This window comes from Lonchura striata, chromosome 8 (genome assembly GCF_046129695.1).
Source record: "Lonchura striata isolate bLonStr1 chromosome 8, bLonStr1.mat, whole genome shotgun sequence".
Classification (NCBI taxonomy): Eukaryota; Metazoa; Chordata; class Aves; order Passeriformes; family Estrildidae; genus Lonchura; species Lonchura striata.
Window position 1 is genome coordinate 32440608 of NC_134610.1, and position 11824 is coordinate 32452431.

Below are 11824 nucleotides of genomic sequence, written 5' to 3' on the forward strand. Positions count from 1 at the left end.
GCTGTTGCCTGTAGCTTGCCTTAATAAAGAGGTCATGAATCCAGGGAATTCTCATGCTTGTATAAAGACCAACACACAAAACTTTAATTATTACTCTCTAGACCAGCTAATGTTTTTTTAGTGCTTTGACTGGAATAAACAACAAACTCTCCCCTTTTCTTCTCCCTCTCTCTCCCCTTTTTGTCAACCTGTCCATATTGTATTACCCAGACAGTGAGGATGGCCATGCTGAGCCATGGCAAAGGTTCACCCAGTCCCTGGCTGTGTGCTCTAGCAATGACCCACAGGGTCTGCCTGAGTAAAAACACAGATCAAGGGGCTTCCTACGGGGATTATAAATCTAAATCTTTGTAAAGGAAGCTTCCCAATCTGACCACTCAGGAGGCACTCTGGCAGTCACACTCCCAACACCACTTTCCCTGCTGGCACCAGAGCCCCTTCACAGCAGTGGCCCAGGGACCCAACAGGGACCCTGCTTAACTCCCTGCACACCCCACTCACAGCCAGACCTGGTGTCTTTTAGCAGAGTCACAGACATCCCAGTCTTTAAAGTAATTAAATCTTGGTGCAATAACAAAATAACAGCCCGAGCTCGTGCCTCTGAGGAGGGACCCAGAACAAAGCATCCCCTGGGCTTTTATTCCCTCACAGTCCAGGCAGGCACAAGTCTTGCTCTTCCCCCCAAGCCCTCAGCTCCTGCTGTGTCCCTGGGTGTCCCTCACCTGGCTGGGCCACATGTGTCTGTGCCCTTTGTTGGGCACAGGGTAAGAATATAAATGGGTAATTATTTTCATTTAGAGCCTTATATTTTAGAGCTTTCATATTCTCAATCTCAGGGTCCCACAGAGCTCCTCTGCAGCTGCACCCCAAGCTCCCTGAACCCAGTGTACTTCCCAACAACATCCAGAGCTTCAGCTCTTATGCTTCTTTCTGTTGCTGTTGTTAGGCTTTTCACTCTAATTTGTCTTTAGCAAAGGTTTTCACAAGTGATTTTTCTCAGCAACGTTTCTTTTTTAATAGAAGTCCGCTATTTTGGTAACACCTTGTGTTTCAAAAAGAAATCTTAATGAAATCTTTCCTTCTCCTCTAGCTGCCTGTAATATATTTAAAGTGTTTGCACCTTGTCAGAATGAAGTGTTAGCCCATTCATAGATCAGGCAGTGAGAGCACACAGAGCCAGCCAGAGCACATTACTCACCACTTTCTCACCTAAGCTGTCCATGAAAGCAGCACCTCAAGCAAGAGGAATCAGTCTTGTGGTGTCACTGCCAGGACACAGCAGGAGCATCCAGGGCTGAACTCAAACAGCCTCCCTGGCAGGGTAGGGGTGATCCCAGGTGGGGCTTGTCAGAGACATTTGGGTGCATTAGTGCCCCTCTTGCTTGGCTGCTCCCCACCTGCATTATTAGCCATGCATTCAGCTGAAATCTTTGTGTCACTTACCCAGACTTCTCTAACTTCACTGTCCTCAGCAAGAATTGTCCCAGGTGTTTTTCTTGTGCTGTAAATTATTCAATATATAAACACCTTTTGCATATCCAAGTCATTCCTCTGGCTCCCCACACAGCTCTCTTTTCACTCTGTAATTAGGTGATTTTTACCCTCTCAACCTCAGATACCCCATCCTATCTCCAAACCAGATTTGATCAAGCCAGTTTTAGACCTCTCTTCCATAACCACATCTCAGCTGAGTCAACTGCTATTCAATTCAATGGAAATATTAAACAAAGCCCGAGTGGTTTTACCAGGAACTGGATCAAATGTATGATCTTGTACCTGCTGAAACTCCTGTTCCAGCTAGCACATGTGTCGCCTCCTGGCAGCCCAGCCATACTTAAGGAACATTTAAATATCAGTATTATTTACTTCTAAGCAAGGTGTAGCAGTCCTATTGTGTTCAGAGTGACTTTAGCATATACTGAAATTTAAGGACAAGATGAAATATTTTCCTGAGACAGTAATATATATTTTAACTGCCTTTAATTGCAAGACTTGGCAAATATGTCTTTCACACTCTACTATCTGTCACGTATGTTGGATTGCCAATAGCTACTAGCATTTTTCCACTTACACTATGCTGCCATTTCAGCAGCACAGACCGTGCTGTTGTTTTTATTCTCCAAAACAGCCTGACTTTATGATTCTGTTCATTTCACACCTGGCAACACAGAAAATGCAGAGGTAATAGAGGGGAAATCCTTTAGCAATCAGGAAAATGACTAGAACTGCAGAGGAGATGTGTGTTATTTTCTCAAGCAGCAATAAAACGCGTGTGAATTTTCAAGGGAGCTACAAGTCATTGTTTGCTACAGTGACATGCCAGCAAATGCTCATGTTATCCTTTAATAATATGGAAGATAGCACTCATCATAGCCCTCCCAGAGCAAAATACCAGGGAGGCAGGTGTTGCAATACAAAGTAGTTCAATGTGAAATATGTATAACGCACTGTTGATGCTAGAAACAGATTTTCTGTAGCTGAATATAAACACAAAAGCTCACAAACATACACAGGCACACAAATGCCTGTTCCCCTATTGCTTAGAACAGTGAAAAGGCATGGAATGTTCTTTTACTTGAAGCACGATGGAAAGCTTAGGTTCTGAAAAATAAGTCAAAATTCCTGTCTGTGGTTTCAGGATGTTTTTACGGTCACAGTGTCTTGTAGTTTAATATTCTCTAGTGATGGCAGCTTTCTTGCTGAGACTGGAAAGATCACCTGCATGATTTCCTATAGGTATTGGTAGGAAAGAGCCTACTAAACATTCAACATAGTCTTAATCTAAACAGTGGTTTCTGTAGTCATTTTTAATCAGCAACAGCAAAACCATCTACAGAGGGAATCACTTGTTATCATGAATCCAGACACAACCCATCATCCCCACATGTGGATGGCAGAGGTGAGGAACCAGAGCTTGGGTCAAGCTCAAGTTCCCTGGGCTGAATTTCTGCAAGGTATCCAGAAAACACATCTAAAAAATCCAGTGGGACAGAGGCCAGGTCTAGATAAATCCAGGAGTCCTTGTCTTAGTCATCTAGGTGAAGGAAAGAAGTAAAAAATTCCCCAGGACACAAGATAAAGAATAAAAGAGCAGAACTTCAACAGGGATTAGATCCAAGTCCTATGATGGACAAAACAAAGGAAACTCTTCTTCACAACTATTTCACATACTCCTGACTTACCTCAAATTCATTTTCTGAACTCTTCCCAAATAAATTCTTCTGCATGTTGCACCACAAAAATATGTTTTTAAAAATTCTTAGTGGTTTTATATAATTTATAGATGTTGCCATTTTAGTTATGAAATATAACTTTCTCTTCCAATGTTTCATTTAATGCTCCAATAAATATTGAGATCTCAATGAAGTAGTTCTTCTAGCCTACTACGTGCTGAAAAACTGTTTCACAGTACAGAAAGTGTCCCTGTAAAACATATAAAGGGATTAATTACTTAGTAAAGATTAATTACTTAGTAAAGCATAAAATAATGAGCAAAAAAGATTAATAAAATTAAGCAGTAAACTGATTATACTTACATGAATATTTAATTTCTTTAATTCACATTTATGATATAAATTTAGTAACATGGAATAAATGCATTCCTAAAAGCTCCAAAATGGTCGCATAACTGACATATGAAAGAATGTAAAACTTCTGTGAAAAAAAGGTATTATTTTAGAAAAATGTGTTATTTACTTTGTAAGGAATCATTACCCCATTGTTTCTAGTAAAGGCTTTTGCTTTAATAACATACCCTTCCAATAATATAATGTGCAAAAAAAAAAAAAAAAAGCACATATTCTAATGACTTTATGCCTTATTTTTTCAGTGAAGGGCAAAGCCTGCATGGGCCTTAGGGAAGGCAGGCAACAAATGTCATCTTTCTTTTCATATAATTGTATACCCATGTGCTTTATGTAATCAGAATGAATACTTCAATTTGTTACATATTTTGCTGGAGGAACAGAAGGCATATGGAAAAAAAAGCCCCAGGGGCAAATGATCTCACTCACCTGGAAAACAATGTGCGTGTTAATAGAGTAATCTGTTAATTAAAGATTCTAAGACGTCCACCAAAGCCGTTCATTTCTGAATTACCACTTCCTAGAGTTAAACAAGATCCCTGGTAAAAAGCAATTAGGAGCTCTATTTTTCCTGTGCCTCGGCCGTGGCTGAGCGCAATCAATCCGAGGAGCGTCCCCAGAGTTACCTCGGTGGCGGCAGATGGTGCGCGCCAGCCCGGAGAGCGCCGCGCTCCGCCAGCCAGAGCCACGGAACAATCGCAGCTCCCAGACACGGCGCTCCATCGAGTTATCTGCACGTTAAGCTCCTTACTGCCAGCAGAACACAAAACAGGGATGGCTGCAGAAGACAAAGAAGACTTCCAGCATGGTCAATGTTTTTTTGTTTTTTTCTCAGGGTTGATCAAAATGTGAGTAGTGGTGCTTCAGCTCACTGTAGCAAATATGAGAACCTGGCCATAAAGATACCTGGGAATACCTTCAATTTCAACTTTGCAGCATCACCTTACAAAATTTAACTAGGCTTTTTTTGGTTTTGTTTTTGGTTTTTTTCTTCCTTTAAAAAAATAAAAAAACAAAAAAAGAATTACCGTTTTCCATGTTGAGAACCCAAATGTTAGGGTTCTGGATGCTGAGAATTTTAGACTTTCTGTGCTGATAGACTCTGACTCGCAGGACAGCACTGCATTTGACCTGAGGCCATGGAAAAGACTTCCAAAACTGATTGATAGCACTGGGACTACAGGTATGTAGTTGGTTAGAAGTTTGTAATATCACAGGGTGGAAAAATTAGAGTTTGGAGTTTTAGAATATAGTAATATATACTAAGTAAGATGGAGGTTTTAGGGCGGAAGCAGGTTGTTCTTCTTCACCTTCTTCTACCTTTTTCTTCATGGGTTTGGGTGGTATTTTGTTACATAGATAAGAAAAAATAAACATCTAAGCCTGAACGTGAAGAATTGTCTCAAGTGCCTTCAATCCCAACCTCGACAGAGGTAGAAAAAAGAAGCTGAAAACCGACACCCAAATAACTCCAGTTTCGTATTAAAAAGAAACAAACACAAGTGACTACTGTGCACTTACTGCAGCAACATCAAACACAAGGTAAATAACCCACAGCTGTGTGTTATTCAGGAAAGCCCTGATTCCAAGGCTTTCCAAGGGCCTTTATAGGTTCCTATGGCAGAAGAGGGAAGAATTTTTCTGGTTGGAATGGTGGTGCTTGGCTTTCATTTCTACTGCTGCTGTTGGCTGTGCTCCCAGATTTTTCCCTATGTGTGGTACTGGGTTCTCCATCCTTCCTGAGGCAGGAAACCAAAAGGATGAAAGAAACTTTTATTGAAGACTGGCATTGGAACTAGGGGTTATTTTTAAAAGTGCACTTCCAGGTGTGAAATGTAGTGGGAAGACAGAGCTAATAGCTCAATGAGACACTGGGGAACTGCAAGGTACAATTGTTTCTATTCTTAATGGAGGAATTTGGCCAAAGCTGTGGGCAGATTATATTTGCATTATAAGTAATCACAGCAGAGCTTCCTCTTGGCAAGTTGATAAGAAACATTTAAGATTCTAAAAGCTCTATTGTCTGGTTCCCCAGAAAAACTAGGAAATTCTGTACCAAAGACAACTCACAGTTTGTATTGTAATGAGTCTTGTGGATTTCTCAAACAAAAGCATCAATGCAGAACTATTCTTATTTATGGCTCATCTTGGCTATAAGCATGACTTATCACAGGTGCACCCTCTTGCAACAAGGGCTGGTCTGTGCTTCTTCACCAAACTTTTAATAAAGGATTGTCCCTTTAAGTAAGCTTATACATTTACTGTTCTAAAATTTAAAAGCTGATGTTAAGAACAAGATGTTCTTTTTGCATTAATATAAGATTTTCCACATATAAATGTATATTTATAAAAGCATAGCTGTCTTTAGTGATTAAATAATAAAATACTCATTTCTAGACATAAAAGCCCTAAATCTGACATTTTAAATGTTTGAATCAAATGCATGTTGTGCACCAATCAGAGAATGTACTATGAATGTGTATACTCCTAAACACTAATCCACTGCAAAGTCATTTTGCTGTAGTAAGCATTTAAAAGCAGAGTAATTAAAGTTGACATGACAATAACATAGCAGGAAGGTTGGTACACTAAACCAGCAAGAAAGACAAGACAGCCCATGAACACATATGGTAAATAAGGGTATTCTACATGCCAGATAATCAGTGCTTCTGGAAAAAGTGACAAAAGGCTCAGCACCGCAGTAGCAAAATGCTAAATATGGGGAATAGATAGTTTATATCCTGGCTATTACCAGTAGAGAGGTTTTATTCTTCTGTGTTTGCCACGTGTCTTGAGAGCTCAGTGATTCTGGTATTTCCCCTTTCTTTATGTACTTACATTTACTTTTGGCACTTGTCTTGATTTCAGCCATTGGGAACTTTCAATATTGGCTCACTTTGCAGCTCTGAGAAGTGTGTTTCTTTACAGTGAAGAGGTTTCTTTTCCCTAAGCTTCCTGGGTGCTTTGTCATACCCTGCTTGACTTTAAAGAACAAAACCAATACTCTGTGAACACGACCAGCCTCATTTTTCTATTCCTACAGTCAGATGTGGAAGTGAGCCTAGAATTCCCCAAACCCACCACCATCTCTATATCAAAACTGACAGATATATTTTCCTTCCTTCCCTTCATCCTGCCTCAGCAGCCTCCCTAACGTCCATTTTGCTTCAGGCTGTGGCTGAACACAAACCCTTCACCTGTCCATCTCACAACCTCTTTCAACTTGGACAGTTTTTCTTAAGTCTGCAATGGCCAGAGAGAATGCATTTAGAGCATAACTGACACATCAAAATAACATGCTGAAGGTTTTCAAGTTTCTTTCCACGAGGCAGATCAACATGCAAGGAGGAAATTCCTTATTTTAACACCTTTCCCTGAATCATAAAATCACTGAGGTTGAAAAGGACCTCTAAGATGATTTTGTGCTCACCACGAAACCATGTCCCCAAGTGCCACATCCACACCCTGTTTTTGGGCACTTCCAAGTGAAGGGTCACCAGGGAGAGTGGAGTCCTGGAGAGGCTGTCCATGTTCACACAGATTCTGTCACTTCACTAGGAGAGGAACAAAGGGAAAGCTGCTCTAGGAAACAGAGCGGAGACAGAGTTATTGGATTTTCCAGTGACCTGCTCATTTCCCTGATGAAGAAACTGTGGGGCCTCTTGCTGCAGGGACCTGAAGAGAATCCCACTGCAAACTGCCCACTCAGCAATCTCTGTCTTACACGTCTGTGCTGCACAGAAATATTTGCAACTTCAGGCAAAAGTCTAAGTGTGTTGGTTTTGTACTAAAATGAAAAGCCTGAATACAATTACATCTAGAAAACTGATGCATGTGCAAACTAAAACTAAAAAAAATAAAAATAATAATATGTTTCTGGGCTAAGATGAATCTGTTAATTCCAATTTCTTTGCCTAAACTGTTCAGCAGTGGGAAATGCAACTAACATTAAATACATTTCCCTTTGTTTCTACACAGAAATATTTTTAAAGAGAAATCTGACTGAAATCCATGGAGCCTATTCCTCAAACTTAATCTGTGAGCAGGGTTTGGGAATATTTTTTAAGACTACAAACAAACTGTGTTCTTATAGCTGCTGGCAGAGCAGCCAGTAAATCAATGCCTGGCAAATCAATAAGATGATCTAATGGGACCAGGAGAACAACTTGAAACTTGAGATGTTGAACCAAAGTGAGAACAGTTCTGCCACTGTAACTGAACTGCATCTTAAATTACTTGAATGAACAAAAGTGTTTTGAAAACCTTTGACCCATTCAATTTGATAGAATACAATTTAACTGAAAAATAATCAATAAAACTAATAACTCCCCCAAACATCTAAAAGTGAAAAGGTTTCACTTGATGTAGTGAATAAATATGTAGCATAATTGTGGTTTTTTTTAAGAACAAATCAACCTTTGATGAAATCTAGAGAGATTAAAAAATGTCAGTTGCCAGAAATGAATTTAAACTATTACAAGCAAAGCAAAACAAAATGTTCTATGGTAACAGTGCACTGAGGGAAAGCAGGATTAAGTTACTGGTAAGAAGGAAAATTCTCACATTTTATGCCTTGCCATGTGTCTTTAGACACAGCCACCTGTCCTTCTCCTGCTTCAGAATTTTACAAGTGATTTTTGTAACAGTGATAAACAGAGTTGGGTAAAACCTTTCTTAATTTGGAAAATAATCTGGGATTTGAACGCCAATGACCAAACCTGAATTTTAGTTTTGATTTTTTTGTCCGTTGGCAGTCACAGGGCTTAATGGAGCTGCTGATTTATCCCTGCTCCACGGAGAAGATTCAGTTGTCCCTTGTGATCCCACTTTTGTTTGGGCTGATCTTTAGCAGTGCACCTTTAATGAAATCACCAGGATCAATGGTCTTCCATGCAACTGGGCAGCTCAGCCATGGCTCTGTCCACCTGAGTCCTGAAAACCTCTAAGCATGGATATTCTACCACCACTTTGAGTAATTTTTGTCATTATCACGTGAATGAAAAAAACCCCACACACCCACCCCCTTGCCATAAAACCCTTAAGGCAAACCAAAACCAAACACCCAAAACCTCCCCCCCACTTCTATGTAGAGCTTTAAGTTTCAACAGAAATTTTAATTTAAATGCTATCAATATATTTTTATCACTAGGATTAAAATTAATAGCAAATCTACTAAATAAAAAATATATTTTAAATGACATAACATTTAAAAATTGATTTAAGGATTTAATCTTCCCTCATGCATGTTTAATTAAGGCTTTAAATTATGCCACCCTGCAATGCTGAGCAATGTTTCTTTACATCACTGAGGAATGGTTTCACATCACTCCAAAGGTAAAAGCAACCCAAGGGCAGTGTGGCTTTTCTCAAAAGTTTTGGAATGTTTGCATTGATTCATAGATATCCATATGATTCTTAATTATTTATATATATATATATATATAATGTGATAAATATTTACCAATGTTTCCTACACATTCTAAAACCCACCAGAACTGTTTCATCAATGACAAACTCTAACAGTTTATACTGAACCAATAGTAGCCACAGTACAATTCACATCACCATATATGTAATGATCTGTCTTTTCAACCAACAGAAAAAGGTCTTGTCTATATTGTTACTGGCAGGACTCTCCTGTCAAATAATGTAGTATAAAGTGAGACATAACTACAAGTGCCTGAAATCAGTCATCCTGGTTAGCTCTGTTATTCTTCATAATTGGAAAATGCAGCATTATACTACCTGGATGCTGTTATATTAAGAAAAAAGTCAGGCATACGAGTGCAATTTCCTTTGGAACATTTAATATATATATATATATTTAGGCAGCTGTGCTGATTTTAGTTCTAAGTATTTGCAATTTGGTTTTTTTTAAATGATGATTCACTGACTGAAAGTGATGTGAAAATGTGTATCTAAATACAAACCCACACATGTATTTTATCCTCTTTAACATTCCATTGTCACTACAAAATTCAAAGAGTAGATAGAGCCCTGTCAGACAGGTGACCAGATATGTAGACAGAAGTGTCAGTGTAATGTGATATACAGACAATAAGGCATTTACTACAGACACCCATCACTGGCTGCATTGACAGTGAACAGCACCACAATTCAAAAGCAGCTTCCTTAAATTCATGAGACAATTTAGAATAAACAACTACTTTGATAAGACAGAATGTTTGCACTGTCACCCCAAATATCTAGGAAGAAACACAAGAAAAATTACACAAAATGTTCTTTACTCATATGTAAAATGTATTTACCTGAACTAGCTCAGTGAAGAGCTTTGTTAGACTTCAGACATACACAGGTCCTTGGCACTGAGTGAATGCAATTTCTGGGCATTACTTCAACTGGGAGTTTTCATCCTTTTTTCTACTGCTGGTATTGTCTCTGTACTCTGAATTTCACAATGAGAAGATGAATTTAAGTGAAGTTGCTTTAATGAAGTTGTGCTCCTGGTTATGTGGTCCTTAAAGGGATGGGATTTCTCCTCATACGTTGCCATAATCAGCAGCTGCCTCCCTGGAGGTTCCCTCATGGCATTGCCAGGATGTAGTGTAGGCACAAAAGAATTGCACCCTGCTGTAAGTTGAGGGTGGAAGAACAGAAATAAAGAAATAAACATCAACAGTTCAAACAACAACAAAGAGCAGCATATACTGTAGAAGTAAACCTCTGTGATACACAAAACTTGAACAGGGAAGAAGAAAGGAGGACAGAAAGAAGACTATCCACTCCATTTATAGCCCAAAAGCCATTTTATGGCAAGGCACTCAAGAGAAAATGGCCACCTAAGATGCTTTTTTAATCTGTACTCATCAATTAGTTAGAGATCATCCACAATTGGAATGTTTTTTGTTAGATACCACATCCTTTATTTTCGGAGCTCACAATTTCAACTGTGAATGCCTGAACAATAGGCAATGTGAGTGACTAATAGGGGTAGGATCTACCCTCTGGTAAGGAACGTTTCCAGCTACTGTGTTCTTGATTTGTAATTGAAAACCATTGATTTAAGTGTTCAAAGTGAAAACGTTTGCTTACAGCGCAGTCTCTTTGCAGATCAGAATTAAATTAATAACAGCTGCGATTATGATCACTCTTCTTACCCTCAAAAAACAATTAAGGTGGCTGCAAGGGAGCACATTAATCATGACAGAACAGAGCTAATGAAGAGTAGAGGGCAATGGGAATGAAAAGCCTGCTCAGATCCCATCAACTCTGCAGCACCCACTCGCTGGCAGGAATTGTATCTGTCTTGTAAGAGCAGGTTGTAGCAAAGAGATAAAAACACTCATCCCCTTTGAGCTGCACATTTACACGTGGCTGGAATCACACTTGCCTCTCCTCCAGGTGTTTTCTCAGGGTTTTGTAATTTTTCTAGGTAAAATTTATTTCCAAATATCTGCCTTTTAAATGTTGTAGGTGAAAGGAATTAGGCAATGACACCAAAAGATGTTTAGTTACATTAACTGCTTTCTATTTAGAAGCTTCCTTGCATGTTGCATTCCTATGGTAACCAGGCATTCTCCTTCCTGTCAAACACCCACCTGGGACAGAAGGAGAAAGGGAAATTATATATTGCATAATTGAACATACTTTCACTTTTTTTCAATGTGACCTGGTCCAAATGCATTTACAATTTTGGTTGTCATTTTTCAGTCTGGAAGAAATCTGTACATAGAAATTACCTATTGCACACACAAAGAAAATCATTGGTCATCATGCTCAATGTAACAATAAATATTTTTTTTAAAATCCCAAATTAATTCATTTACTGTCTTATTTTGCACTGGACAGCAATTTGAGAAAATTGTGGAACATATCAAAATTGAGAAAATTATTCTTTATAAGATCCAATTATTTATAAGATCCAAAATATTGCCTTTTTATCAGCAAAATCCAACATAGTATCTCTGAAAATCTGTTGTCAGCCTGTCCTCTCCCACACAGCACCTACAAAAACACACACTGAAAATGAGCTGTGGGTTACTGACTTCAAGCAGCCAAAACCTTACCCAAAAAGCCAGTTTATTTCATTATATCCCAGTGAAACAAACCACTCTGCTGATGAATTCTGCCTGTTACAGTAAGGGTTTCTCTTGTTTTGGTTGGTTTTTTATTGTTTTGCTAATTGGTATTTTGGAAAAATTGGCATATTTTGTAACTTGAACAAAACAAGCACAGAGGCAAATTAACATCTGGATTTTACACGTGATTTTTCATTAAAA

At 38.8% G+C, this 11824-nt stretch overlaps 1 long non-coding RNA gene across 1 annotated transcript in view; it reads right to left on the minus strand.

Annotated features, from left to right (window-relative positions):
* Positions 1-8770, minus strand: part of LOC110477385 (uncharacterized) — a 47180-nt gene extending 38410 nt beyond the window's left edge. Inside the window, exons 1-3 of the long non-coding RNA XR_013340385.1 lie at positions 7015-8770; positions 4014-4362; positions 3183-3423 (exon numbers count right to left, since the gene is read on the minus strand). This is a non-coding gene — a long non-coding RNA (uncharacterized LOC110477385). The remainder of the gene's footprint in view (positions 1-3182; positions 3424-4013; positions 4363-7014) is intronic.
* Positions 8771-11824: the final 3054 nt, after the last annotated feature.